The sequence below is a fragment of the Rattus norvegicus genome, chromosome 13, assembly GCF_036323735.1.
Source record: "Rattus norvegicus strain BN/NHsdMcwi chromosome 13, GRCr8, whole genome shotgun sequence".
Lineage (NCBI taxonomy): Eukaryota > Metazoa > Chordata > Mammalia > Rodentia > Muridae > Rattus > Rattus norvegicus.
This window is the reverse complement of record NC_086031.1, coordinates 81,779,562-81,805,562: the sequence shown is the minus strand read 5'-3', so window position 1 is coordinate 81,805,562 and position 26,001 is coordinate 81,779,562. Positions and strand designations below refer to the sequence as shown.

The 26,001-nt window shown below is 45.8% G+C and overlaps 1 protein-coding gene and 1 pseudogene across 1 annotated transcript in view; both read right to left on the bottom strand.

The window, feature by feature from the left end:
* Positions 1-13,243: 13,243 nt before the first annotated feature.
* On the bottom strand, positions 13,244-17,849 carry Rpl29-ps20 (ribosomal protein L29, pseudogene 20; annotated as a pseudogene).
* Positions 17,850-21,681: 3,832 nt separating this feature from the next.
* Positions 21,682-26,001, bottom strand: part of Fam78b (family with sequence similarity 78, member B) — an 88,553-nt gene continuing 84,233 nt past the window's right edge. Inside the window, exon 3 of the transcript NR_174119.1 lies at positions 21,682-24,788. The gene's annotated coding sequence lies outside the window, so the exon portion shown is untranslated. The remainder of the gene's footprint in view (positions 24,789-26,001) is intronic.

Sequence of the window (26,001 nt, the reverse complement as noted above, 5' to 3'; positions counted from 1 at the left end):
CTTGGTGATCATTTCGCATGGTATTGGCATCTCCAATACACTGGGGTCTTCTGCTGCAACCGGGTTTCACCAATAGCCTCTCATAGGCTCTCTTCATGGTGGCAAGCCTCAAATCCTTTGCATGACCCCTTTAGTCCTAGGCTGTCAACTGCAACTGAGGCTGCACCTTTACCAATGGCCTTCCATGGCGTCTCAGAGTGCCAAGCCTCAGCTGCTCTTCATGACCCCTTTATGCCTTCAAAACTAGTACCGCCTGGGTGACTCTTACACATTACCAAGTACAGCTGCAGCACGAGGTACAACCTTGGCTATCTCTGGAACACAGCTTCTTTGTGCTCTCAGAAAACACTTCACAGAAGATTTCACTTCAGTGATGCTGGTCTTTTCTTTTCTTTTTTCTTTTCTCTTTTTTCAGAGCTGGGGACTGAACCCAGGGCCTTGTGCTTGCTAGGCAAGTGCTCTACCACTGAGCTAAATCTCCAACTCCATGCTGGTCTTTTCTTAATCACAACTCACTTCTTAGCTCCAGGTAACCAGTATCAACTGTTCCAATAGTCCATTCTATTTTTTCACTCTAAAGCCAGAGCCACATGGCTGATATGACTAAATATTTAATAACTGAATATTTAATGAATGTTTAATCAGATTGCCTTTCTCCATAAGGTCTATACATGATTCTATTGGTAGTTCTCAAGCCTCTGTTCTGACTGGATGAGGAGAAAGTCTCTCATACAGGAAAGTGAGAATCTCATGGCAGGACCCATGTCCTCTGAGACTTGGCAGTCAGAGCACATGCAGAAAAGTGGACTCCAGCAGTGGGGCAAGGGGCAGATGCTTCTCTATTCCAGCAAAGGAGAAGGCAGAATGAGAGCTTCAGGGGCAAGAGGGGAAGTGAGGTCGTTCTCATCTGATTGCTTCGGTGTCCTCGCTAGAGCATGAAGGAAGAAGGGAACTGATTGGCTGGGGGGAATAAGAACTGCTTCGACAACTTTCCTTACTAGATGCTATGGGCAGTAAAGGGCTAGAGAGGAGACTTACTCAAGACTTCAGAGTTTCTGACTGACAGACATCAGAGACAACCTTCAGTCTCGTGTTTCTGAGTTTGGTGTCCTTACTGACCCTATTAATAAAACTAATATCGCTAATATTGGGTTCAAGTAGGCTAACTGGGAGAGTAGATTCCCCAGAGATTATTATATTTCCAGGACTAGTACAGTAAGGCTGGATACTAGGTAGTGTGATAGAGCTTGGTCAAAGATGAAACTTGGAATTATAGGACTTTGGATTTAAAGAGACATCTTCAAGTGACCTCTGAGGTCAAAGCTCACTGATGGGATTTGTCACCCTCTAGTCCTCTAGTATAATGGCCATCCAGCTATTTGGTTTTAATCCCTTGCAATTCCTGGGCACTCTCCATCTCTCAGACAGTATGCCATACTGTGTGGTATCTCTAATGGCAAGACAACATCAGGGCAAGGTTGTATTGAAACCTCTCTCCCTATAATTTCTACCCTAATTCTGTCTCTGGAGTTACACAGTGAGGTTCAGTCTTCTCCTTTCTGACAGTCATTTGTGACATGGAGCCACCTCTCAGGTTCCCTTGCTGAGAAGTGAGTTGCTTTTGAATTGGTTGAATGTGGGGAGAGGGTGGGGGGGGGAGAGAGAGAGAGAGAGAGAGAGAGAGAGAGAGAGAGAGAAATTGCCCAAAGGACATAGCCTCTTAGTGTTTGCTGCTTGCTCTGTGAATTCTGACAAACACTTTGTTGTCCCCTACGTCTCAAAGGGCTTTCTCATTTCATGTCGGAGCTTGAGGACGAGACCTTCATCAAGCACCCTACTACGGCTGCTTTTTCTTCCACGAGTCTTCTGTGGATCTTTTCAGGCTCCAGGCACATCCTAGGGTTGCTTGGACAAGACAATTCTCTGTGTAGGGGTACCACAGGAATCTAGACCAATCATCAAAGCTGCCTCCTAACCCCACCCGTTTTTTTGGGGGAAACCAATAAGGACTCTTTGCTTTAGAGATGCAGAATGGCATCTAGAGTCTCTATACCATACCTTGATTTTCAAATACTCTTCACAGGCTAAGGCCATTGATCTTGCCTTATCAAAGTCTTCCCAAATTATTAAAATCGAATCTACGTTAACTCCCCCACCCGTTTTTCTTTTCTAATTAATTAACAGCAGTGGCATATGGGGGGAGGGTGTGGTAAGGCCATCTGCTGCTGTGTAGAGGAAGATTTATCACGGTCACTCTGCGGAGTTGAGACAGTGGTGACAATAAGAAACAGATGTACCTTTAGTTGGCTTATTGCTTTTAAATCTTCCAGGCACACCCCAAACCTCAGGACTCAAGCTGAGTGGGGAGATGGTCCTCTATACCCTCCCTTTTTGGGTGCCACTGCTGAACAGCCACTCCTGGCCTGCCATGTGTTTGAGCAATTCTTTCATATGCCTTAGTTTTTTCCTTCAAACTTGAGAGCTAAAGCATCAGTGGCTGAGGGGTGGGGTAAAGACAGGAAGTCTTTTCTGTCTTTACCCAGCTTCTGATTCTGGCACAAATCAGGGTACCCAACTGCTGCTTGACACAGACTCACCTGATTTTCTGCCTGGAGAATGGAGCCGTCTCTAAGAAACTCTGTCGCTGTGCACTGTGATTTTCATGTTTCATTTAGAAATCCTCACTCCTAACCCGCTTCAAGAAGAGATTAGAATGTGTGTGTGGTACAGTGAGGAAAAGAGCAGGACATCTATGGAAACTGTGCCCTTGTTACTCTCCATGTGAGAAGTCAGAGATGGGATGTTATTGGCGGACTGGGTCTACATCTTCCCAGAGTGACTTGAGTTTAATTAGAGGCAGTGTATTATTACTTATTGCCATACTAAAACACCTTACAAAAGCAACTCTGGGATGGAAGGGTTTCTCTTGGCTTACAGTTTGAAGGCACCACAGTCTCTCATGGTGGGGAAAGCATGGTGTCAGGAGCACGAGGCAGCTGGTCCCAGCGCATCACAGTTGGGGAGGAGCTACCAAGAGTGCTGGTGCTCAGTTCATGTTCTCCTTCTTATTTTGTGTCACCCGTATTGAAGTTGAGGTTTCCAACCTCAGTCTAGAAACTTTCATACACACTTGCCCAGAAGCTTGTCTACTAGGGGATTCTAGATCCTGACAAGTTGACAGTCATCCTAGGTAGGAATCTGACTTTGACCCTTCCTCTCTCATTCATCCCCCTTTTCACCCATCCCTGTCCTTTCCTAATTACTTTGATGGGATTTCAGAGACCAGGGCAGCTCTTTTCTGACCTCAAGTCAGTATGATTTCATTCGATTTTGCCTGAGCTGAGCTCTTGACCTGTTATAATTATTTTCCCAAAGTGTCTGTGGTCCCTAGTGCATGCAAGCTAATTATCTGCTGAGCATACATAGAGCGACCTGTCAGCTCCTGATGGGATCCAAGGCTCTGACAGCCCTGTCTGTCTGTTGGGTCCCAGGGGCTCTGGCCAGACAGCTCTGAATCTCCTTGCAGGGTTTCTGCATAGGAGATGTCCATTAACTGTGACCTAATGTCCACTAGTAACACCTAGTGATCAAGAGTAAGCTCTTTGTGTGACTGCACAGATGACCCTGTGGATGGGACAGTTGCTTGTCATGCAAATATGAGGATTGGTGTTCACATTGCCAGCATCCATGTAAAAACTAGAGGACTGAGGAGTCAGGTGTGGTGGCACATGCCTTTAATCCCAGCACTTGGAAGGTAGACATCTTTATGAGTTCTTGGCCAGTCTGGTATAGAGTTGTAAGCCAGCTAGGGAGATCCCATCTTTTAAAAAAAAAAAAAGCAAGCAAACACAAAACCATGACCAACCAAACAAAAACACTCACAAAAATGCCAGGTAGGGGCTGAAGGTTGTCGGGTAAAATGTTTGCTGAACAAACATAGAGAAATGAGTGTGAAGGCTCAGAACCACTCTAAAGCTGAACGTAGTAAGTCACTTCTGTAAACCCAATGATCCTAAAATGAGATGGGAGGCAGGCACAGAAGAATTCCCAGAAAGTCATGGGCCAGCAAGGCTGGCAAATGCTGTGGTAAACAACAGAGACCCTGTCTCAAGCAAGGCAGACTGTGAGAACCGGAACTGAGATAGTTCTCTACCTCCACATCTGCACTGTGGCGCACACACACACACACACACACACACACACACACACACACACACACACCACACACACCTTACTCCAAGCTGGAAGAAGCTTTTTTTAGGGAGGCCACGGAGAAAGCAAAGTTGTTTAGGCACAACCCCCAGTCATCCTTTCAACAGGAATCATTTGTGGCTAACTCCCTTTCTCCCTCTCTGCACTCTCTCTCTCTCTCTCTCTCTCTCTCTCTCTCACACACACACACACACACACACACAAATGTGCATACACATGTACATGCACATAGATTAAAACACACCCACCCTGTATATGCATGCATCCATATGTGCACATGTACTCTCAACACAAACACCCCCATTCCCACCCATACACACACGTATGCACATCATACACATAAAAAAAAACACCAAACGTTTATTGGGCAATTCATTTTGAGCACGTGGTGGCAAGTCCGCCTTCTGGGACTGAGGCCATGATGGGAAATAGTTTCAGTCAATATATTCCTCCTCTATCCAACATCTTTTAAAGTCCCTACTATGTGCTAGATAGTATGCTTGGATGCTATATGCCTCAAACAAAGATGAATGAGGTACATCTTCTGCCCTTAGGATCTATGGAATCACAAGCACACACAGAGAGATGTGCGATACCAGGGAAGCACAGAGTAGATGCTGTAGGAGGTGAAAGACTGGAGTCTAAGTGAGGGAACAGGGAAATTCTGAGAAAAGAGTGTGTAAGGATATATCTCCCTTGAAGAACAAGATTGATTGTTCTAGGAGTGATAGGAACAGCCACTGTTAGATGTAGGGTTCTCCTGAGGCCAGTTAGCCAGTGGACCTGACTTCCCCTAGGCCAACTACTGGGCCTGTCTGGGAAACTTTAGCAACTTCCTGTCTCAGCCCTCTCTCCCTTAGGGCTGGAGTTCTTCTCCTGAGGGAGCTGCTCAAGAGCAGACTCAGTGTCATAGGCTAACAGCTGTCCTCTATTCTGGGTTTTGGGCCCAGCTCACAAAAAATGAAAAGTGTCTCCCCCCTCTAGACCCTCCCTCCAACCCATAGTTCCCTTCAGACAAGCTTGGGTGGGGCACTAGAAAACATCAGTGGTGTTACCACAGCCCAAGGACCCAGAGAAACTCACCTTCTGTGCTCCTGGGCCTTCCACTCATGAATGATACTCAATGTCACTCTAGAAGTTCAATCACCCTTCCTCTACACTCTGGGTCACCTTCAAAACTCAGTTCCAGTAACCACTCTCCTCAGGCTCCCAACCCTTGCCCAAGAGTCCTTACATACGTCAGTGCCTAGACCCCAGTGTGTTATAATGACCTGCTTGTGTTTGCTTCTCTGTAGTGTCAGGTCCTTGAGTACAGAGACTCTGTATGTTTGCCTGCTTGGTGATACATAGTGAGGACTCAGTTGGTGTCTGTTGGATGAAGAAATGCAGCCAGGGCATTGTGAAAAGGCTTCATAGTATGTGTGGAAAATTCTGGGTTGATGGATTTAAAGGAAGCATTTTGTAAACTTTTTTTTTTTTAAGCTGCCTTGGCATTTGGATGATGTCATCACCTTGGCTATAGGCTGGCAGGCCAGAGGACCCCCGGAACAGGTTCAAAGTGGGAGAAGCTTCTGGGATGTGATGAGAGATGATGGCCAATTGAGGCCCTGTAGCTCTGGGAGCTCTGAGCTCACAGGACCACTCATTTCCTCAGCTGTGTGGACTCCATTAGAGGTAGGCCTCAACATTCCTCAGAAATGTGGTGGCCGTACATTAGTGGGTAACAAAGAACAGTCTTCAGATCAGAGGTACCCACACTTGGAGAACTGAGGAAATACAGATTCTCAGGTGTTCTTAGGCCTACAGTATCAGAAACCCTGGTGGTAGACCAGTGAGCCGCTTCTCACAGGTTGTCTGGGTAACACTGAAACAGTGTAAAGTGTCACTGGGATGAAAGCACCCTGTGTGAGAATTTGTGGGGGTATTTATATAAAATGGAAATATGTGGGCCCCACTCCAGAAGCTCTGGTTCAGACAGCCAGAGAGGAGTCCAGGGATCTGTGCCTTGAACTGGGGGCTGGTGTGTGTGTGTGTGTGTGTGTGTGTGTGTGTGTGCCACAGGTGGTCACTTCCTCAGCCTTGTATGCTGCAGGAGCTGATGTCCTTGTGGGAGGGACAATGTTTGGTTCTGACTGGCCAGGAGCTGTTGTCACAATGAGGAGCAGGCTGGTCTGCCTCCCAAGTGAACAGACCTTTCTTTCAGGGATCAATGGCCTGTACTGTGGGACAGGGCTTCACCTGAGAGGGGACAGTCTTTTCCCAAAATAACAGAGTGGTACCAGGGGGTGGGTGTTGGCCTTCCGCCCCTTTAAACACCCTTGTAATTTACATTTAAAAATAGAAAGCTCATGAATAATCTGTGAGTCATGAGCAAGCCCCTTCAAAATACAGTCATGAATAAAATATCACGCAGCGCCTCCTCTGACAGTGCTGGCCTTTGATGTTTTATTGATGGGTTGCCTACCCTGAGTGCTGGCAGTCTCAGTCTCCTGGATTAATTCATGCACTCAGCCCTGACCTCGACAGGTCAGTGGGTCTTGCCCTTACTAACACATAAACACACCATCCTGTTTTAAACAGTTCAAGAGGCAGGTTCCAGATCCCCTTGGAACAGAAGTATAATTACAGCGTGTGGGAAACCCTGCTTGGACCCGTGGTGAGGGTGGGGCCGAAGAAGCCTTTGTTTGCAGCCAGGTGAGTGTTTAGAGCAGCTAGAGTGTGCCTCCTGTTTTAGTGCTTTTTAAGAAGCCGGAGATGGAAAGGAGACACTAAGGAGGCGTAAATAACAGTCTCTCAGAGCCGGAGGAAGAGCAGTGCTCTGGGGTCTGCACCTTACCTGAAGGAGCTCTGCCTACAAAGGCAAAGACCCCGGGAAGGCTATTAAAGAGAGTTCCTAAAGCAGAGGCCTCCTCTCTCTTTGCCTAGAGAGCTCGTAGGCTCAGACAGTTACGGGAGACCCTATATATAGACAGAGCCTAGAAGGCTTTTCTGTACAGGTACCTGAAAGTGTGTGTGTGTGTGTGTGTGTGTGTGTGTGTGTGTGTGTGTGTGTGTGTGTGTGTGTGTGTATGTGTGTGTGTGTGTGTGTGTATGCATGCATATATACATTCTAGAGAGTTGGTTAAGGGCACTACTTGCTATTCTTGCAAAAGATCTGTGTTTCTGGTACCTACATGGCGGCCCTCAAATGCCTGTAATTCCAGGTCCAGGGAATCTGATGTCCTTTCCTGGCCTCCATGGGCATCAATTAGTCACATACATAAATATATATATATATATATATATATATACACATACATATACATATATATATGAGTCTCCACATTTATATATATGAATACATACACACACACACATATATATGAAATAAAAACAAAGCTTAAAATTAAGCTTCTATGCAGAAAAGTTCCAATGGCTTGAGAGAGACACTGAAAGTCAGACTCCAATAGACTGGGAATAGATGCCTTGAATGTAAGAGGCCTTGGCTTCCCTAAGAAGACCTTGGTGGGCTAGTTGGTGGGTAGGAAGTTGAAGGCTTTGAGACTGTTTTGGCATTTCTAGTGATTCAGAGCGTATGTCATTCCTCAGTTCTGAGGGTGAAGGGGAGGAAAGGGAGAGAAGGAGAGGGAGAGAGAGGATAAGCAGGAGTGCAGAATTTATATATAACAGGACACACACACACATACACACACACACACACACACGCACGCGCACACACATGCACACATACACCCACACGCACACAAACTGTTGAAGATACAGCCCATCAAAAACCCAGTACTATCAGTGTTTGTAGCTGTGACTTCCACTGCAGTTCTGAAACCTATATCATACCTGGTATGAATGAAAACTTCCCAGGACTATTCCATCCAGGGTGAGGCAGAAGTATCTAAAGATATTGAGGCTGAGGAATAGGATTTTCTCCCTAATCTGAGGACTATGGGCATCCAATACCCACCAGGAGAGCTTCCTTGGGTCTGCTGGAATGGGAGAAGGATTCTGGTCTTAGTTGTGGAAGGACTGAGATGGGTTTTTTCCTTTATCACTTGTATAGCAGGGGGAAGGTTGTCACAGCTCTTCACTGATTGGGAAGGCTTGTTTAGTCTGAAGTGAATGCCAGGTAGCTGTCCTTGGATACACACAGATATCACCACTCCATCAAGTAAAGTCCAGCTTGCTCAGGTCTTGCAGGAATAAGGAGATACTGTTCAGGTTCTACTGCCCTGGGACTACCATCAAGCTAAACACCGCTTTACCCGCAGTTTTGTAGGCACCACCCCTGTGCCAGGCTTCACCAAAGGGCAGGGGTTTGAGTTAAGAGAAGAGGTTTTGAATCCTAGAGATGACTGAATATTAGGGCAGAGTTACCAAGTTTCACCTTAGCCAGGCCTTTCAACGGCTCTGAAGGAGAAGGGGGCAGTGGGTAGGAGAGATAGGACTGTTCTACATGCACCCCCCTCCACGCATCTGAATTATATCAACCCACCTGGAGTTTTGCTTCCGAGTTTCTTTAAAATTTATTGCAATTGAAGGGAGACTGAAGAGAGACCAAGGGTAAGGGCTAGGCCAAGCCTGACTTAAAGCATGACAGAAAAGAGCTGGAGATTTCTCACTCCTTTCTTCGGTGGAAACTACTCTGCCAGTTTCCTGTTCTTACCATGGAGTTTCTTGGTGCCTAGTGTCTTTAGACTGTGCTCAGCTCTACAAAGCTTGTCCATGATACCCAGATCTCACAACATCCCCTTTCCATGAGTTCCCCATCTTCATCTCTATAGGAGATGGTCTGGAAGACAGTTCTACTAAAGGAGCTGGAGACCGACTCATACCTAAAGCCACTGCTGCTTCCTGCCTGAGTCTTCTGGATGAAACACAGCTGACTCAAGGCTAGCCACAGTCAGCTGACCCATCCTGACAAGCAGCAGCCAATCAGAAATCCTTTTCCAGAAAACAGAGCAGCCAACTCAAAGTGGGAGCAGACAGAGGAAGATCACAAGGAGACCAAAGCTGGATGGGACTTGTGGCCCAGGAATGGAGCGAATCCACAGGAGACCTGGGGCTTAACAGGAGAAGAGAAGAGTAGAAACTGTGAAGGAGATGACAAAGTAGCTTATGATGGGGTGACACAGGCAGTTCTCACTCGGTCCCTTAGAAGTTTCTAGCTCGAAGCTTGATTTTCAATCGTGGTGCTTCTTTTTATGAATTACTCCTTATTTGAGCACATGTCTGTCGTAACTGGGGGAGGAAGGCTGTCTTAACAGAATGACAGCATGGCTTCCTTGCTGTGTCTGTTGTTAACCTGGGTCGCCATCGCCATTCTCACAGACTGAAAAAGATTGTTTTACTATATGAGCATCACAGGACTAGAGGAGTGCCTGCAAGAAGTCACCGGCAATCAGTGCTCTGCGATTTGAAAGAGGGTTAAGTGCTTCGGGGGGAAAGCTAAGCAGGATATTAGGGATGAGAGTAGAGTTACTGTTTTATTGGGAGCTATCTGGGTGAGTCTCTCTGAGAAGGTAACATTGACCAAAGGCTCAGAGATGGGAAGTGAGCCATGCTGAAGTTTGTCTATGACGCCATGGCCATAGCGAAGATGACTACATGGTCACCTGCAGGGAGTGAATTGTAAGACCAGTAGAAGATGCTCCACAATTTGGTTTGTACTTAAACCTGTACACAGTCCCCATTTCACATGCATGCACATATACATACACAATACATACATGCATACATACATAAGTGCACAATACATATACACACATACACACATACATACTGATGAAGTCTAATTTATAAATCAGACACAGTAAAGAATCAACAATAATTAGAAATAAAGAAGAACAATTAAAACAGCAAACGATAATGTGGGTCATTTAAACCTTATTAATTATTTCTGGAATGTTTTTATTTGGAGCTTAAAAAACATATCTGACTGCTAATGATCATAACCTTAGAAAGCAAAGCAGTGAATAAGGGGGGGCTACTGTGTTCCCCACTTCTGCATGAGAGTCATAAGGAAAGTAAGGACCACGAGTGTGGAGCAAGATGACTTGCCAGGATACTGATAAAAACAAACAAAAGCTGTTTAGTAAATAACGGTGTCGCTGTTTCCTGTTTTGATGCCCTAACCAACATGTGTGAACAATGTGAGCATTCTTGGCCCTCGGGAAGCACTGATGACAGGCCTGCTCAGGGAGATATCATTCAAAAGGGGTACAGTGGCCAGCCAGAGAAGCTTTGCAAAAGCACGGAACCTGCTTGCCTTCTTCTGGAAGGTGAAGACTACTGGGACTCTCAGCTGAGGGGTTTTAGCTGTATTTTTGAAATGCTACCCTTACTGCCATGATGCTGGCACATTCCAGACCTCTCTCCAGTCCCCCTCCCCACTTGATCAGGAGGACCTGGCTAGAGTGCTCCATACATGATCTTCTGGAGAGCTTTCCATAGCTGGTTCCTGTCAGGATGCAAAAGGAAGTCGTTAAGTAGAAGCAAACTGATGCCACTGGGGAAGAGGGACCCGGAAGGGAAAAGGACAGATGGGGCTTCCGATGCCCATGGCTCTCCAATGTGGCAAGGCAGTCAGGTAAAGTGAGCCTGTCTCGTGGCAACAGGACTAGGTTTTTGACTGCCCCTTGCCAGAAACTTGTCATAACAGAACCTGTCACTGATGAGTCTAGTGTAAGGGGCACCTCAGCACCTCTGAGCACACAGGTTCAGGACGACATAGCACTCCAAGGGCAGTGGGAAAGGGGTGTGTCACATCCCAGTAGGCTGCCCTGGTGAGAGCTGTGTGTTTGGACAGGATTAAAGCCCAAAGGGAAAGGAAGGAAACCATGGTGGTTCCCTTTGGAGTAGGATCCTTTTGGAGTAGGAGGTGGATTTTGGAGCAGAGGGTGTGAGGTATAGTTATAAGGTACTTCCTGGGGCCCCTGAGAAGACTTGCCCTTAGGTCTGTGTATACAAGAACACAGTCGAGCTATGGAGCTCCTCAATGTCCAGCCATTGCATTTGTTCTGCTACTTCTGCCTGGTTCCAGGGCTAATTCCAACCCATAGGTCTTAGTGTAGAGCCATATTCTGATGTTAAAGTATTGGTTCAACGAATCTGAAATTGTGGCTATAAGCCTGAGTTATAACATATGTGGACATGTGTGGGACTATGAAAGGTAGCCTGGTTCCTGGCTAGAAATCCCGGTGACCCTAAAGGGACAGTAGGCGTTTAGCCTGACTCTCAGGAAACCAGGCCCCGTCACTAGCCACAGCCTTTCATAGATTTGTGGCTATCAGTCACGTAAGACAAATGACCCAAGCCCTCCACAGGTAGAGAATGTGACCATTGGTCATGTAGGCTCAAGACAGATCTCCATTATAATGAGGTAGCTAAAGGCTTGGAGGCTTAGCCAATCACCTTTTCTTCAGAGACACTCCTCCCTGCAAAAGGTATTTAACCTCAGGCCCACCCTGAGAAGTGGGGTTCGGTATGGTTTTACTCATCTACTTTCTGCCATGACAATAGATGTCTTAAAGCTAACCACCATGGGGAGCCATGGAGAAGGTCTTGGCCTATAGAGCCACCGTCTAATCTCCCATAGAAGGCCTCTCTACGCTACCAGTTGTGGCCACTACCAAGCCTGCAGCCCAGCACTCTCAAGCCAAAGACTCCACCCTTCAGAACCAGCCAGAGCTCCCCCATTTCGCCCCCAGACCCGGGGCTAGATCCGACCCGCAGGCCCCTACTTCATTCTCAGTTCTTTCGCAGCTCCCAGCAACGCCTGGGTGTCCAAGAGCCTGAGAACCTGACAGCCTGGCCTTTCTGCAGGTCCTGGTGACTCTTGAGCCAGCTCCAGCTGTCCCACACCTCAGACTATGCTTCTCTACCCCTGGAGAGGTGTCTGGAGGCTTGCTTCCCTATGGCCCAACGCCCAGTGAGGGTGTGAGGTAAGCATGATCAAATTTCCCGTGTTCTGCCTCCCCAGCAGCCGTGGCCTCTGGCGGAGCAGACACAGGACCCACCACAACCCTTCAGACAGGAGATGTTCACAGGAGGTTAAAAAGGCTCACCGTGGGCTTGTCCAGGAGATGACAAAAAAAGGGGAGAAATCCATGGAGCTAACACCCCAAAGGAAATCTGGGGGAGATGTAAAAAAAAAACACACAAAAACAAACAAAGCAATAACAATAACAAAACCATTTCTGGGCCCGCAGAAGGAGGAGATGGCTTGCTTTTCTCTTTAAACCACTCAGTTAATATTATGCTGAATATCTTTTTTTTTCTTTCTGGAAACTTCTTTCTTATCTCACTTAGACAGTTTTTGTTCAAGATTTATATGGAAGTCAAGAGTGTGGGTCTGATATTGTCATCAGGTGGCCTGGATTTTAAATGATACTGCTACTGACGGACTGTGTGCTCTGGTGTGAGTCAACACTGGAGAAGCTCAGTTTCCTCTCCAGGAAGGCTGATTGGTTCCTCTGTTGTCATCTGGAAGATGAACTGGGGACTGTTGAAGCAGTTGGCACTTAGTGAGGTCTGTGAATAGTCCGCTGCTTGTTGAAGAAAAGCAACACCGGAATGGCATGGGCGTTGCAGCGGCTTAGATCCGGCTGTCTCTCAAAGGACAATAAGCTTAGGTCTTGGACTGAGGTGCTGCTGAGGGGTAGTTAATCTTTTAGTACAGTGGTTCTTAACCTGTGGGTCTCGACTCCTCGGGCAAACCTCTATCTCCAAAGATACTTACATTGCAATTTACAGCAGTAGCAAAGTTACAGTTATGAAGCAACAGCACAAATAATTTTATGGTTCAGGGGATCACCTCATTAGGAAGGGTTGCAGCATTAGGAAAGGTTGAGAACCACTGGTTTAGTATGTAGGAGGATGTTAGGTCATTGAGGGGTAAGTCACTGAAGGGATTGGGACCTCTTCTTCCCATTCTAGCCATCATGAGGAACAGTCTATTATCCCACAGAACACAGCAGACAACTCATATTATCATAGGCTCAAAGCAACAGGTCCTAACAGTCATAAACGAAACCCTCCAGACTCATGTGCCCAAAATAAAACTTCCCTCCTTGTACAGTGATTGTCTCAGGCATTTTATCATAGCAGCAGGAAGCTGATGAAATGGAAAATGGCTGCCGAGAAGTGGGTCATTGGTATGGTTGTACCTGAGATAACAAGGAGAAGCCTTCAGAATGGGCTCGTGGAAGGGATTCAGGAAGGTGTGGAGAAGCCAGCTAGAGAAACTTTGGACTGCTCTAAGTACAGATGAATGGACAGTTCTAGCAAGGACTCAGAGGATGCTGGTAGCCAATCAGACAGTAAAGGCTGTGCTGTGAAGTTTCCAACAGAGGTAAGGAATCTCCTGGAAACTAAAGGCTGCCCGCTGTGGCAGAACTTCAGCTGCGTTCTTGCCCATGCTGTGATGTAGAGACTCTTACTTTCACTGTTACGTGGCAGTCATTTCAACTTACAAGGCTTTTTACTCAGCTTCTCTTGCCTGAGAGCCAGAGCCATAGGAAACATGGTCTGAAATGGGCAATGGAACAAAAACATTCTCCACATTTATCCTGCAAAGGGTTTGCTTCCCCACACTCCAATGACCTAGAAAAATCTATTTGCCTCCCTGGCACCTGGAGTGGCTGTTGCTGTGCTTCTGTGTGGTGGCTGAAAGCCAGAGGCTGCTCTATGCCTTTGGAAAGGTCTAAAGGATGATGTCATGAAGGATGGATGTCACGTCAGAAATGGCCTCCCTGGGCATGTGTGGGGGGCTGTGGATACCACTGCCCTTCTCAACAGAGAGTGGCTTTCCCTTTCTATTGCCAAACAGTCTTCAGTGCTAAGATCAAGCCCTTAGACTTTTGTCTAAGCAGCAAAATGGCATAGCTGAGTTCTCCCTTTGGCAAGAGATAAGCAAGGCTGAGAACTGTTTGCCTAGAGTGTGTTTGGCCCCGTCTCTTCAGTAGGGGAATACACTGCAAAACCTCATAAAAGCACTGTTGGCTAGGGCTTCATTTATCTTTTCTACGGCCGCCGGTACCACCTTCTCCAAAGAGGCTAGTGACTCCTGTTATGTCCTCGTGAAGATGAAGAGATGTGCTGGGTCCAGTTGGCCAGGGTTCTGGGGAAGTCCTGCCCCACTGCAACCATCCCATGTTCCAGGCCTGTGGGAACAACCTGGGACCCTTGTGTAGCTCCCTCTCTCTTCCCAGGAAGTGCTTTCTTCAGCTGTCTACACGGCTTGCTCTGTTAGGACTCTGTTCCATCATCTCAGGGAATCTCCCGGCACCATGTTTCTTTAGGCTCTCATCAATATACAGTTCTCTGGTTCTATTCTCCTTTCCTGTAGAGCCCTCGTCTCCAGCATAGCATACATTGTTCCAAGTTTCTTCAACTCTTCACCTTTAAGAACCCCCATCCAGATTGCAAGCTCCCAAAGATTTGTCTGCCTCCTTCACTCCTGTGCCCTGGGAACCCAGATACGTTCTGTTGCAAGGTTTGTAAGAGCCCATCGCTCGCAGAAGAAAGATACCCTAGACTCAAATAGTATGGAAACGCAAGGAGCATTTTATCCTGTGGAAGTCCAGCATGTGGGGGAGCTGTCATTCCAAGACAACCAAGTGAGCTCACAGGCTTGAGTTAAAGCAGATCAGGGGATTCCGGAGTAGGCGAACTTCATCTTGCTCCATCTCTAGGGGCATCCATTATGAGGGTGTGGGGGCTGGAAACTTGCTGACCCACTGCCCTTGCTTCAGACCAGGTAACTGGGGTGGGGGTGGGGTTTCTGATGGCAGGTTGGTTTTCGGACTAGCTGCCCGAAGCCTGTTTTTTTTTTTTTTTTTTTTTTTTTTTTTTTTTTTCCCCTCCTAGTAACTGACTTGCCTGGGCTTGCCTAGTTCTTAGGCTGAGTCTCCAAAACTGCCAATTTGAAGCCTGTCATGGAGTCAGCCTGTCTCAGGTAGATGTGTCCCACATTTCGTTGGATAAAGAGAACAGTGTATCCATTGTTTCCAGGATCAAATGAGGAACACAGGCTCATCCTGTGTGTTTGCTGACACAGGCTGGGGTGTGGTTGTGCATCAAGGGAGACTGACTAACTAGGAAATCCTGTGCCTGGCCTTCAGACAACATTCCCTGGACTCTAAGGCCCGTGGTCCTTTCCTCAGGGTATCACATCCCTTGACCAGAGGCTAGTCCCAGGCTCACCTAGGTGCTGCAGGGCTGAGAGAGGGCACTTTTCTTTTGTTCTCCTGAGTAATGGGTGCCTGCTGGTGTTTTGGAATGGTTGGGCCCCTCTCCTTACTATCTTACGACCTGTGGTAGTCGTGTCCTAGGGCAATGAAGATACAAGGTGCTATTCAGCAGCAAGAAGGCCCTTAGTTGGCAGGACAGAGAGAGGCAGGAGCAGCATGCACACTCCACAAACACTGCTTTTACTTTCCTCTTGTCTGCTTGAATTCAGGCTGTCTGATTACTGAATGAATGGCTCATCTCCCCCCTCCCCCCCTCCAGACTCGTGTCACCTAGGACTGATTTTGATTCTCATTCTGTCAACTCAGACTTCCCCAGTCTTTGGGGGGAAAATGAGGATTGTGTTGCTAGAACATTCCCAGGAATAAACTGTGACGAGCTAGACTGAGGAAGAAGCTGGGATTAGGATCTTTCTCTGTAGATAGCATAAGCCAGCCTGGAGTCTCTTTAAAACCAACCACCCTATGACTGTCTCATTATACTCAGATATCCTGGAGGCCTGATCAGCTTCAGCACCTACTGTGCAGGACAGAAAGAGCCATAATTTTCTGGGGGTCTGAAGATAGAAAGGAGCTCAAGTAGGGCTGAGGCTCAGTCTCTGAGCAAGCAGGCATGTGGATGAGCTTAGGGATCTATTGATTGGGACTTGTGTTATTCCTCCATATCTTCAGTGGTATTTGTGGGTGCTTGCAGGGAGGGGCACAGACCTTGGGAATCTCCCATCCAAAATGAGAGACCATTAAACATCAGTTTAATACCTGGTGTTTAGAAGAAAGAGCCAGGGTTAACTGAGATGTTGCCAGGACCAACTCTGCCTTCTTTGTCTTATGGACTTTCCATTGTGGGTCAGAGGAGAATGCAAGGAAGGGAGCAACTCAGATTTTTTACAACAAGATTCTCCACTAGGAACCGTTTTCTTTTCTTTTTTTTTTCTTGTCTCAAGTTATTTTTTTTCTTGTCCCTTTACTATGGGGCCTTCACAGGGGTCTGGGGACCGTTGGGAGCCTGGGCTGGAGCTGCACCCTGGGCCTTAGCCTCTGCCTTGGTTTGAATCTCGGGCTTTGGTTGGCAGAGCCTACGACCCGTGGCCATGTAGCTTTGAATCTTCTTCCTGAGCTTGGGGTGAGTGATGAAAGCCAGACGGTTGAGTTTGGGGCTGGAGCCCTTTGGCACCTTGGGCTTGACAGCCTGAGGCTTCACCAGGGCCTTGATGGCCTCTGCGCGAGCACTCACTGCCTTTGCAGTGTTGGCCTGTATCTCCTTCAGGCCTTTCTTGTTGTGCTTCTCGGCAAAGCTCATGTTCCTCAGAAACTTGGGGTCGACCCCCTAAAGAGATTCATATCTTTGTGACCGGGGTTTCTTGATGCCATTTCTGTGCCATTTGCGGGACTGGCTGTGTGTGGTGTGGTTCTTGGACTTGGCCATGTCTGCACGGTAAGCTGCGGCTCCCGCAGCGCCTGGGACCGGAAGAGAAAGAGAAACAGGAACCGTTTTCTTTATCCTCTCAAAACCTTCACAAAAGCTACCAACAGTTTCACTGGGAGCCCATTTCTCTGCACCTTTCCAAAGCCATAGAAAACAACATAAATAACCTCCCCAGGGAGGGTCATTGCTACAACACGGACTTCCTGGAATTGGGAGCAAAAGAGCTTAAACTACATTTTCTCTTATGCTGGGACGGGAGTTTTCAATTTGGAGGCTACCGTGACTCTTAGCACCTCTTATTCTCTGGAGTCCGTCCTTCTCCTCTACCTCTACTTTCTCTGTCCTGGAGATGTTCTCTGCCTGAAAGCGAAACTCACCCACCGGTTTCGTGTACATCGCTGTCTTCTGTGTGCTTGCTTTCTAATTTCTCTTGGAATCACAATCAGGAGAGACTCAAGGGAGGCAGTGCAGACATTTGTGTCCATCCCCACGCTGGCAGGGTGACGGTGAGGTTGACTTTCCTTGTTGTAGAGTCCAATGCGCTGACTTTGGGGAGAAAGGGCTGGCAACATTTGGCAGTCCTGCGAAGATGAGATTTACTTTCATTCTTCTGTGTTGTCTGTATGTGTTCTTTCTTCTCTCTCTATTTTTCAGATTATAATGTAGTTTTTTCAAAGGCTACAATATCTCTCTCAAAGAAGCTAGCTCAATTTCGGGACCCTGTCAGAGAGTAGAATTGGTTTTTCTTCTTAGAATTTGTTTCTTCTGAGCCTGCCCCGATGCAGGGCGGTCTTATTCAGCAGCTTAGATGCCAGACTTGGTACCAGCTGCCTTACGGCATAGAAAGACTCGGATGACTAGAGTAGCAAAGAGGAAGCAGGGTTCTGCAAACACACAGCACATTTCACTGGGTACTCTCAGCTACACTTAGCTTTCATGGAACGGTCTCACATGAATGTTCTTTTCTTCACTCCTGGGTGCTGTGAACAGAGCTCAGAGACTCATATAAGGCCATGGGCTGGTGCTCCCTCCATATATTTAGGGCAATTATGCACACACTTTTAGAAAACACCTTGGGAGTGGGTTTGCTTTGAATCCATGTGAATCAGATAATTGGTTTATAGACAGAAAATATATACTGTTTTAATTTTTTCAGCTCGACTAATTGCTTTGGGAATTGTGTGTAGCATGTTATAAAAACAGCTCCCTTTAATTATATTTATTTACTTAATGAATCACACAGACAGTAGGTTAAGTGGCATTTTGAGACAGCATACAGAGCTGCCCCTGAATCTCATATTTGTTCTGTGTCTAATAGTTTATATTAGAATTTCATATCTTACCTTATTTTTGCAGGGAGCCCATCAATGTTTTATACACCTAGCAAGAAGCCATTCTGCATTCTGGATCTCAATTTTAGGATGCTAGGCTATCACTCCACCCATTGACCTAAATGCCTAGCCTGGGTCTCAATTCTGGAATTGTGTCTTGTTCTCTTTACAACAGCATTGAGAAAAATCATATAGTAGAGTCACAACAGCCATACTGGGATCCTTATTCCAATGTCTGACTTTGTGTGACTTTGACAGAGTCATTTCCTCTCCCTCTCCCTCTCTCTTTCCCTCCCCCGCCCTCCTGCAGTAAATAGTTTCCATGGGTTGCTGCAATGGTAAGAGGCAATAAACTTGTTTCTGTTGTGTAATGTGTAATGGAGCTGAGGCTTCTATGGACTATCATGCCCATGACTGCAGAGATTCAGAGGGGACCTGAGGAAGCTAACATCATTCTTAGTAGTAAGTTTATTTGACAGCTACTTTTAGTAGAATTCAGACAGAACACCCCCAATCTTCTCCCTTCCCCTTATCTGTCCTTTCCATACTCTCTAGTATATAATTTTCTTATTGTATAGATTTTTCCCCCACTGGAAAAGAGCTTCTCAGAGGGATAGAGTCTATCTGTTTAGATGGCAGTCCTATAGAAAGGCAATCCTTTTACTAGGTAGATCACTAGATCACCAGGAGCCTTTAGTTATGCAAATATAGGATCCCTTGGTGAAAGAGAGCACAGGGGGTGTGGAAGAAAGAGATTAACTTGCCAAGGGAACCTGGGACATCTTGGGAGGCAAAAAAAAAAAAAAAAAAAAAAAAAAAAGCTTAATTCATCTTCCCAAGGTTTGAAGTTGGGTTGGACATTAGAGTCTCCCAGGGGTCTGGACTTCAGCTCAGAGCCTAAGAAATATGTGGAGGGTCATTGTGTTGTGGAGGGGAAAAAGCTCAAGCTTTTGATGTGGTAAAATTCAAGTTCTGACTCTCTTGACATCCTTATGCTTTGAGGGCAGTGAGTGGCATGACAGTGAGTGGCATGCTCAGCCAGTGTCCTGGGCAACCCGACTGCCATGAACTTCTGTGCTGCTTCAGGCAGTGGGTGGGGAAGGTACAGGTTAGAAGGAACAGCTGACAGAACCCTATGTTTTCTTTTTCTGAATAGGGTTAAGGGGATAGGGTTTGGGGGAAAATGGTGGTGAGTGGTAGAGCAACTTCAGAAAGGGATTCATTACAGCATTTCTTCTATGAGAACATGAAAGGGTTTCGGTAATTAATATGTAATACACTTTATGTGACCATATTTGTAGCCCAAGATATTTAGACATGTTGTGCCACTTCTGTATGTTGACTATTCTTTTAGTTCCCAAAGTCTCTTCTTTCAATATATGGTAGTTTAGTTTCTTGAAAATCAGGAACATACCTGTTCCTTCTCCCAAGTCATCACAGAACTCAATGCAAAACTTCCCAGCTCTTTTAAAATGGGAAATGAATACTACTTATATTTTCAGTTTGCCTCAACTGTTGCTACATTTCCCTGAGCCTTGCCCTTACAGAACAGCTTTGTGTATATACATAATACATGCTACAGTGGGCTTGGGAATGCCTGGATCACTGTTGATTGTTTAATATGAATGAACTAGAAAAGGTACAGATATTCTTTAAGTGTGTGTGTGTGTGTGTGTGTGTGTGTGTGTGTGTGTGTGTGTGTGTGTGTGTGTAGGTAGTGGTGCTAGGAATTGACCCATGGTCTTATGCATATCCAGCAAGTATCTTTACATATATGATCATGCTGTCTGGTGAGGATGACACAGGACTCCCTTTTGTAAGTTGTTTGTGGAACTGTTCCCTACAGATTTGACTATGCAGTGCCCTGCTGACTTGGGAGGATGGGGCTATTTTAGCTTAAGAATACAAATGCTTAAAAACTATGCCCTCATCCATTTGAGTTCATGATTTGTGTCTGACAGAGGTGTGATTAGTGGAAACTATTATCTTTTTCTCTGTATCTGTGTCTCCTTGCTGTTTTGATGCATATGGGGGGAGGGAGTGGGAGGGAAGGAGGGAAAGAGAAGGATAAATTGAATATGAATTAGTGACTCTCAGTCTTCTTAAAACTACTATCCCTAGAGAAGGGTCATACCTCTTGTGGAAAATTACCATAATAGACTTGGCTGTAAGAGGGAGCAGCTATTAGCTGAGTGACAGCAGCCATGCACCAGCCAGCAAGGCAGGACTAAGGTGCAGGTGGTGGAAGAGATAGGGGAGAGGACTGATAGAGCTGGGACCTTCAGCTTCTTCCCAACTAGACGGACATCTCAGAATTCGAGAGCATGTAAGGACCTCACTCTCAACTCTGCCTCTCCAATTCTTGCTTGGAGGATATCTAATCTTTTAGAAATTTAACCTTCTGAGGAGAAGGTATCAGTGTAGAAACTCAACTGCCTTCAAGAACTCAACCACTTCACAATAACTAGCTTTGGGTTAGTTCCTTGGGTGGCAAAGGTGGGGGTTCTCTGAGAAGAAGTGGTAACAAGGGAGAGCCTCTGCATTCCTGGAATATTTATCCAACTTTCCAAAGCAGAGACTACGATAGTGATGTGGGCTGATACTAGTTATCCTCCCCCAATTTATATACTTGAATCCTAATCCCTAAGATGATAATGTCAAAGGTGGGGCATTGAGGGGCGATGGAATCAAGAGAAAGGAGTACTTGTGATCTGGATTAGTGCCCTTATGAAGAGGACCAAAGGGGCCTGTTCACTCTTCTATTATATGTGAACATAGGAGAAGGCAGTCCATGGACTAGCAAGTGGATCCTTAACAGTCCCTAAGTGTGCAGGGAACTTGATAATGGACTTCTCAGCCTCTAGGCCTTGGGAAATAAATGTTGTTTGTATATAAGCCACCTAGTTAGGGACATTTTATTATGGCAGTCTCAACAGATGAAGACCAATAGTGTACCATCAGGGAGAAGGGGGAAATATCTTTCTTTCCTTGCTCAGGATAGTCTGTTTCTTTCTCACTGCAAAATTGCCCACTGAATGGAACCTGGCTGTGGTATGAGGCCTTCATTGGCAGTTTTCTTAAATATGCAGGACCTGACTTTTTTACCCCTGCACACCCCAGAGCTTGTATATGCTTGTAGCTTTCCCATGTTCTTTATGAAAAACCAAGCACTAAATAATAAACAAAATGATTTATTTTATTTATGAGTATGTGTAGCTCCCTCCCAATTTCCTCCCCCTTCTTCCCTCGCTGTGCATGTGTGTGTATGCATATGTGTCTACATATCCCCTAGAGCTAGCGCTACAGGTAGCTGTGGACCACCTGACATGGATGCTGGGAAATGAACTCTGGTCCCCCTGAAGAGCAGCAGTAAGTACTTAACCCCTGAGCCATCTCTCCAGTCCCAGTCTCCCAGACCTCCTCGATACTAAATCTTTTAAGGACTAAATTAAAGAGAGAATATACTTGATTGTCATTGTTGAATACATACTGTATTTAACTTTTTTTTAAATCCCAGAGAAGTGAAATGCAACATCCATTGAGTTTATGTAACATCCAAAGACTGACAACTCAGAATTTCCTAATTAAAGTCATTTTTAAGGCACTCTGCAGAGCCAGCTTTCATTTCTTCCTTTGTGGCATTATTCTTCAAACTGTAGCAGAATACCTGGCTTCTCTGTCTTCAGTGACACACACACATGCTCATGCTCTTAGCCTCCACTGCTGTCCTTCACAACACCAAAAACAACACAAATCCAAGGGGGGAAATACATTTAGGGGGAAGCAAGGGAAGAGCAGAGTACATATACACATAAATTAACTGATAGGCCAGTAGCCAAAAAGAGAAGGAGCAGGAAGGAAATGGAGCAGGGTGGGGTAGACCAGATGGCTGGTGGCCGGTGAAAAAATAGGCTGCATTTCCCAGTGAGGTTTAAATTAATTTAGCTGGTTCATTTTTAATTTATTTTTATGTTTAAAGATAGGGCCAATGCAAGGGAGGTATTCCAAAATTATGGGATGTGAATGTAGGTAAGTGTGCTTGCTTGTGCTCATGTACTTATGAACTCACTTTAAAGATGGGTACTGGGGAGGGGAGGCTCTAAAATGCCCTCCTAAGGAAAAAAAACCTATCTCTCTTACTGGCCCACTTCTGCACCTGAAATTCCCAGCATTCAAGCTACTCCTTCAGATTAAGGCATTGTCTATAGCCCCAATTAAAAGGTAAATGTCACCTAAGAAGTGTAACGCTCAACTCTTTAGCACCCACTGACTGAACTGTTGCCTATCAGAGAGCAGGGACCCTGAGAGATGGGACTTGGTGCAGGACAGTCTGATTAATGGGGCAAGAAGGCATGGTGCTATGAATGCAGGAGAAATCTACTTGCTCTGGGAACCTGTTTAGATGCTGGAGGTGGAATAGGAAGATGAACTCTTTCTATCCTGGGCACTCTCTTGTGCATATGACATATACAGTCTCTAACACACTCAAAAGTTCTCAGACATTATATCATTCTGCATGAAGCGCTGCTACGGAATTCACTTGGGTCTTTGAGGAAAGGAGTGAAGTGAATCCACTGAGTGAAAGACAGCACGAGTTCTTGATTGTTCTCAAGTAAATGTCAAAACTGTGAAGTTGAAGTTCAGCATCTCTGTAGGTCCATCTAGTAGTTTATGTGAAGGCAGTACACACACACACACACACACACACACACACACACACACACACACACACATACGTGGACACAGACACAGACACAGACACAGACACACACACCTTCACTTATATTCATCGTTTGAGAACTTGTCAACATGAGGGGTGAGAAGTCTCTTCTCAGTCAGCTATCATTTGTGTGCCAGGGGATTGCTATCAGGTCACTGGGCAAGGGACTATTTGGGGGACAAGATAACCCTTTCTGTTACCAGGAAATTAACCTCAGGTAATTCGTGTTGCTCTGCAGAAACATCCAACCATTGGCTTAGAAAGACTGGAATGAGCTTTTCCTTAAGATTGGAATACAGAGGAATAGCCGTGTTAACCTTTAACCTCTTGGAGGGAGGCATGTGTGATAAGGAGTGTGCAGATGGAAAGTGACTCTGGGCAGGGAACAAGATTTGCTTCTAAGAGGGTCAAGTGCAGGCATCGGCTTCTGGTGTGACTCTTAGGACCAGTCACCTCTTTGGAGTCTGTTCATGTTGATGGTGCCAATGGGCTTGGGGTGGGGGGGAAGGTTACATGAGGAAAAGAGACTAAGAAATGAGGAGTCCAGAGAAAGTTTGGGAACTAAAGTAAGAAGGGATGTTGGAGGTGGTTGGGGATGAAGAAGACAGTAGAAATTTTTTTTTATCAACTGCATTTACAAGTTAGAATAATCTGGGCAACTAAGAAGACCTCTGTTGCTCAGCCCCTCAGAGATTCTGCTATGGACACATTGAGGTGGAACTCAGGCAGGTGGCTTTAAGCACCCAACAAAGATTCTGATGTGTGTCTGGTGTCAAGCACTCTGTACAGTCAGGCTGGAATTAGGTGGTTAGTCTTGCATGGGCTTGTGAAGGAATGGAAGTCAAAACAGCGCAAAAGCAGGGGGGCGTGGAAGACTGTTTCTGTCGGGACAGTGGAACCTGTGCTGGTTTGTGTGGCTGTACAGCTTAAAACTAGCTGGTAGATTCTGATCTCATTTTGGGTTGAAAATCTGGCTAGGGTAGAAGTATTTGGGACTAGGGAGAAGAAGTTCTCTCTTTTTTTGTGGCTTCAAAGAGGAATCATTTACTGTGCTCTGTGAGGGGACCGAGAAGACAAATTTGGAGCTGATGTTTGAAAGATGGAGGAAGATTTTCTGATATATAATAAATACAGGTTCCATAAATAAATAATTAAACAAACAAAAGAATAAACAAGGGAGCATACCAATAAATAAAACAATTGGTAGAATAGCATACAGCACTTTTGCCCTGTTGGGGAAGTTCTGCTCTCATTCTACTGATCTTGGTGATATAAATGCTACTCTTGGTCATCTTGAAGTCACCAAGCCTGTCCATGGTAAGGCAAACAGTTGCCTTCCAAAGACCTTAGAGACACCTCAGGGGATGATTGACATTGGCTATCCACATAGAGAAGAGAGATGAGAAGGGGAGATATATATTCTCACACCCCATAACGTTGGGTGGGGTGGCAGGCTTGGGAGTCAGGGTTGGGCTGTGTGTGGGGTCTCTTCAGTCCAGGATGAGCAGTCTTGTCCTTGGTAGGCTTCATGTGGAGGGAGGGGATGAGCAGAAGGTCTAGATGAACTCAATCTTTCCACACATAAAAGGTGCAGCAGGCACAACTTCCACTTTAACAAAGCTCCCCCATGAGCCAACCAGTTAGCCTGGTTGGACACACGTGCTGGGGATAGGAGGTACTGGTCACAGGATAGGAGGGGTGGTGAAGAGACTGGCAAGATGGCACTCTTGTTTAATAGGAAGTCAGCTGTCCAGGGCGTCAGCTTCTTGAGCCACCAGCCATAGCTCATATCCTCCTCCTCAGTGTCTTGCCATGTGGTTCTGCTTGCTGGGTGGGCTAGCCTTGTCCTACTAGGAGACCTGCATGTGGACACGGAAACATGCAAACAGTGTGCATTAAGACAGTGGCTGAGGAAACACTGTTCCTTAAAAGCAGATGTTCATAATCCAGCCAGGGATGATAGCTTAAAATTTGTGCAAATTTTGAGTAGCTTCATATACATTTTTCTATAAAGGAGCTCTGTAACTTTCATCTATTCTTAGGAGATTAAAAACTAAAACAATATAAAGGGATTCCAAGTCATTTTTGTGTTCAGCCTATTAGGAAAGCACAAAAGGATCTACAGGGATGGGTGGGGACTCATACACTGCTCCTTAGTATTCCAGGCACAGAGGTTTGCAGAAACAGGGCTCATTGGATGCACTGGAGCTCTTTGGTGATAGCAGGATTTCTCTCATGGACCATATGCCAATGTTGCCAAAGCCTCCTTGACTATGTGTCTATATCATTCAACTTAAAGTAGTCAATCAACTTTCCTTTAGAAAGAAAATATACAGCAGCTCTTCTTTGGGGGAACACTTGTAAATACTGCTTTATGCAACAGCTGAAGCCCTAAAGAAGTGGACGAACCCAATTTTAAAAATAAAATAAAAACCATTTTTGAATGCATGAAGGAAGTTGTTCTGAGATAAAGTCCAATTATGGGAACCCTTTTCTTTCCTGAATTTGTGTGTGTGTGTGTGTGTGTGTGTGTGTGTGTGTGTGTGTGTGTGTGTGTGCGTGCGCGCATGCGCGCGTGTGGAGGTATGTACATATGTGTATAAGTGCATGTGTCTACATGTGTGTGCACATGCATGTGGAGGCTGGAGGTTTACATTGGGTGTCTTTCTCAGTAGTTCTACATGTTATATTTTGAGACAGGATCTCTCTGAGCCTGGAGCACACTAGTCTAGCTAAGCTGTCTAGCCAGCAAGCTAGTCAGTGATCTTCCTCACTGCCAGCCTCCTCTATCACTGGGATATAGATGCATGCTCTCGTGCATGGCTTTTAGGTGAGCGTCTGGTATCGATCTCAAATTCTCATGCTTTCTCCATGAGCCTTGTCCCCTGTCTAGATTTTGTGTGCGCTGGACCTGACTACAGCATTGCTATGGCACACGTTTCTGTGATTCCGCATTAGGTAACATAACTTTGCCTTCTAGGATTATATATATGGCTTCAGTTTTAGGAAGGAAAATCCCAAAATATTTATGTAGATGGTTAAATAAACCTGTCATGATACTCCGAATTCAGA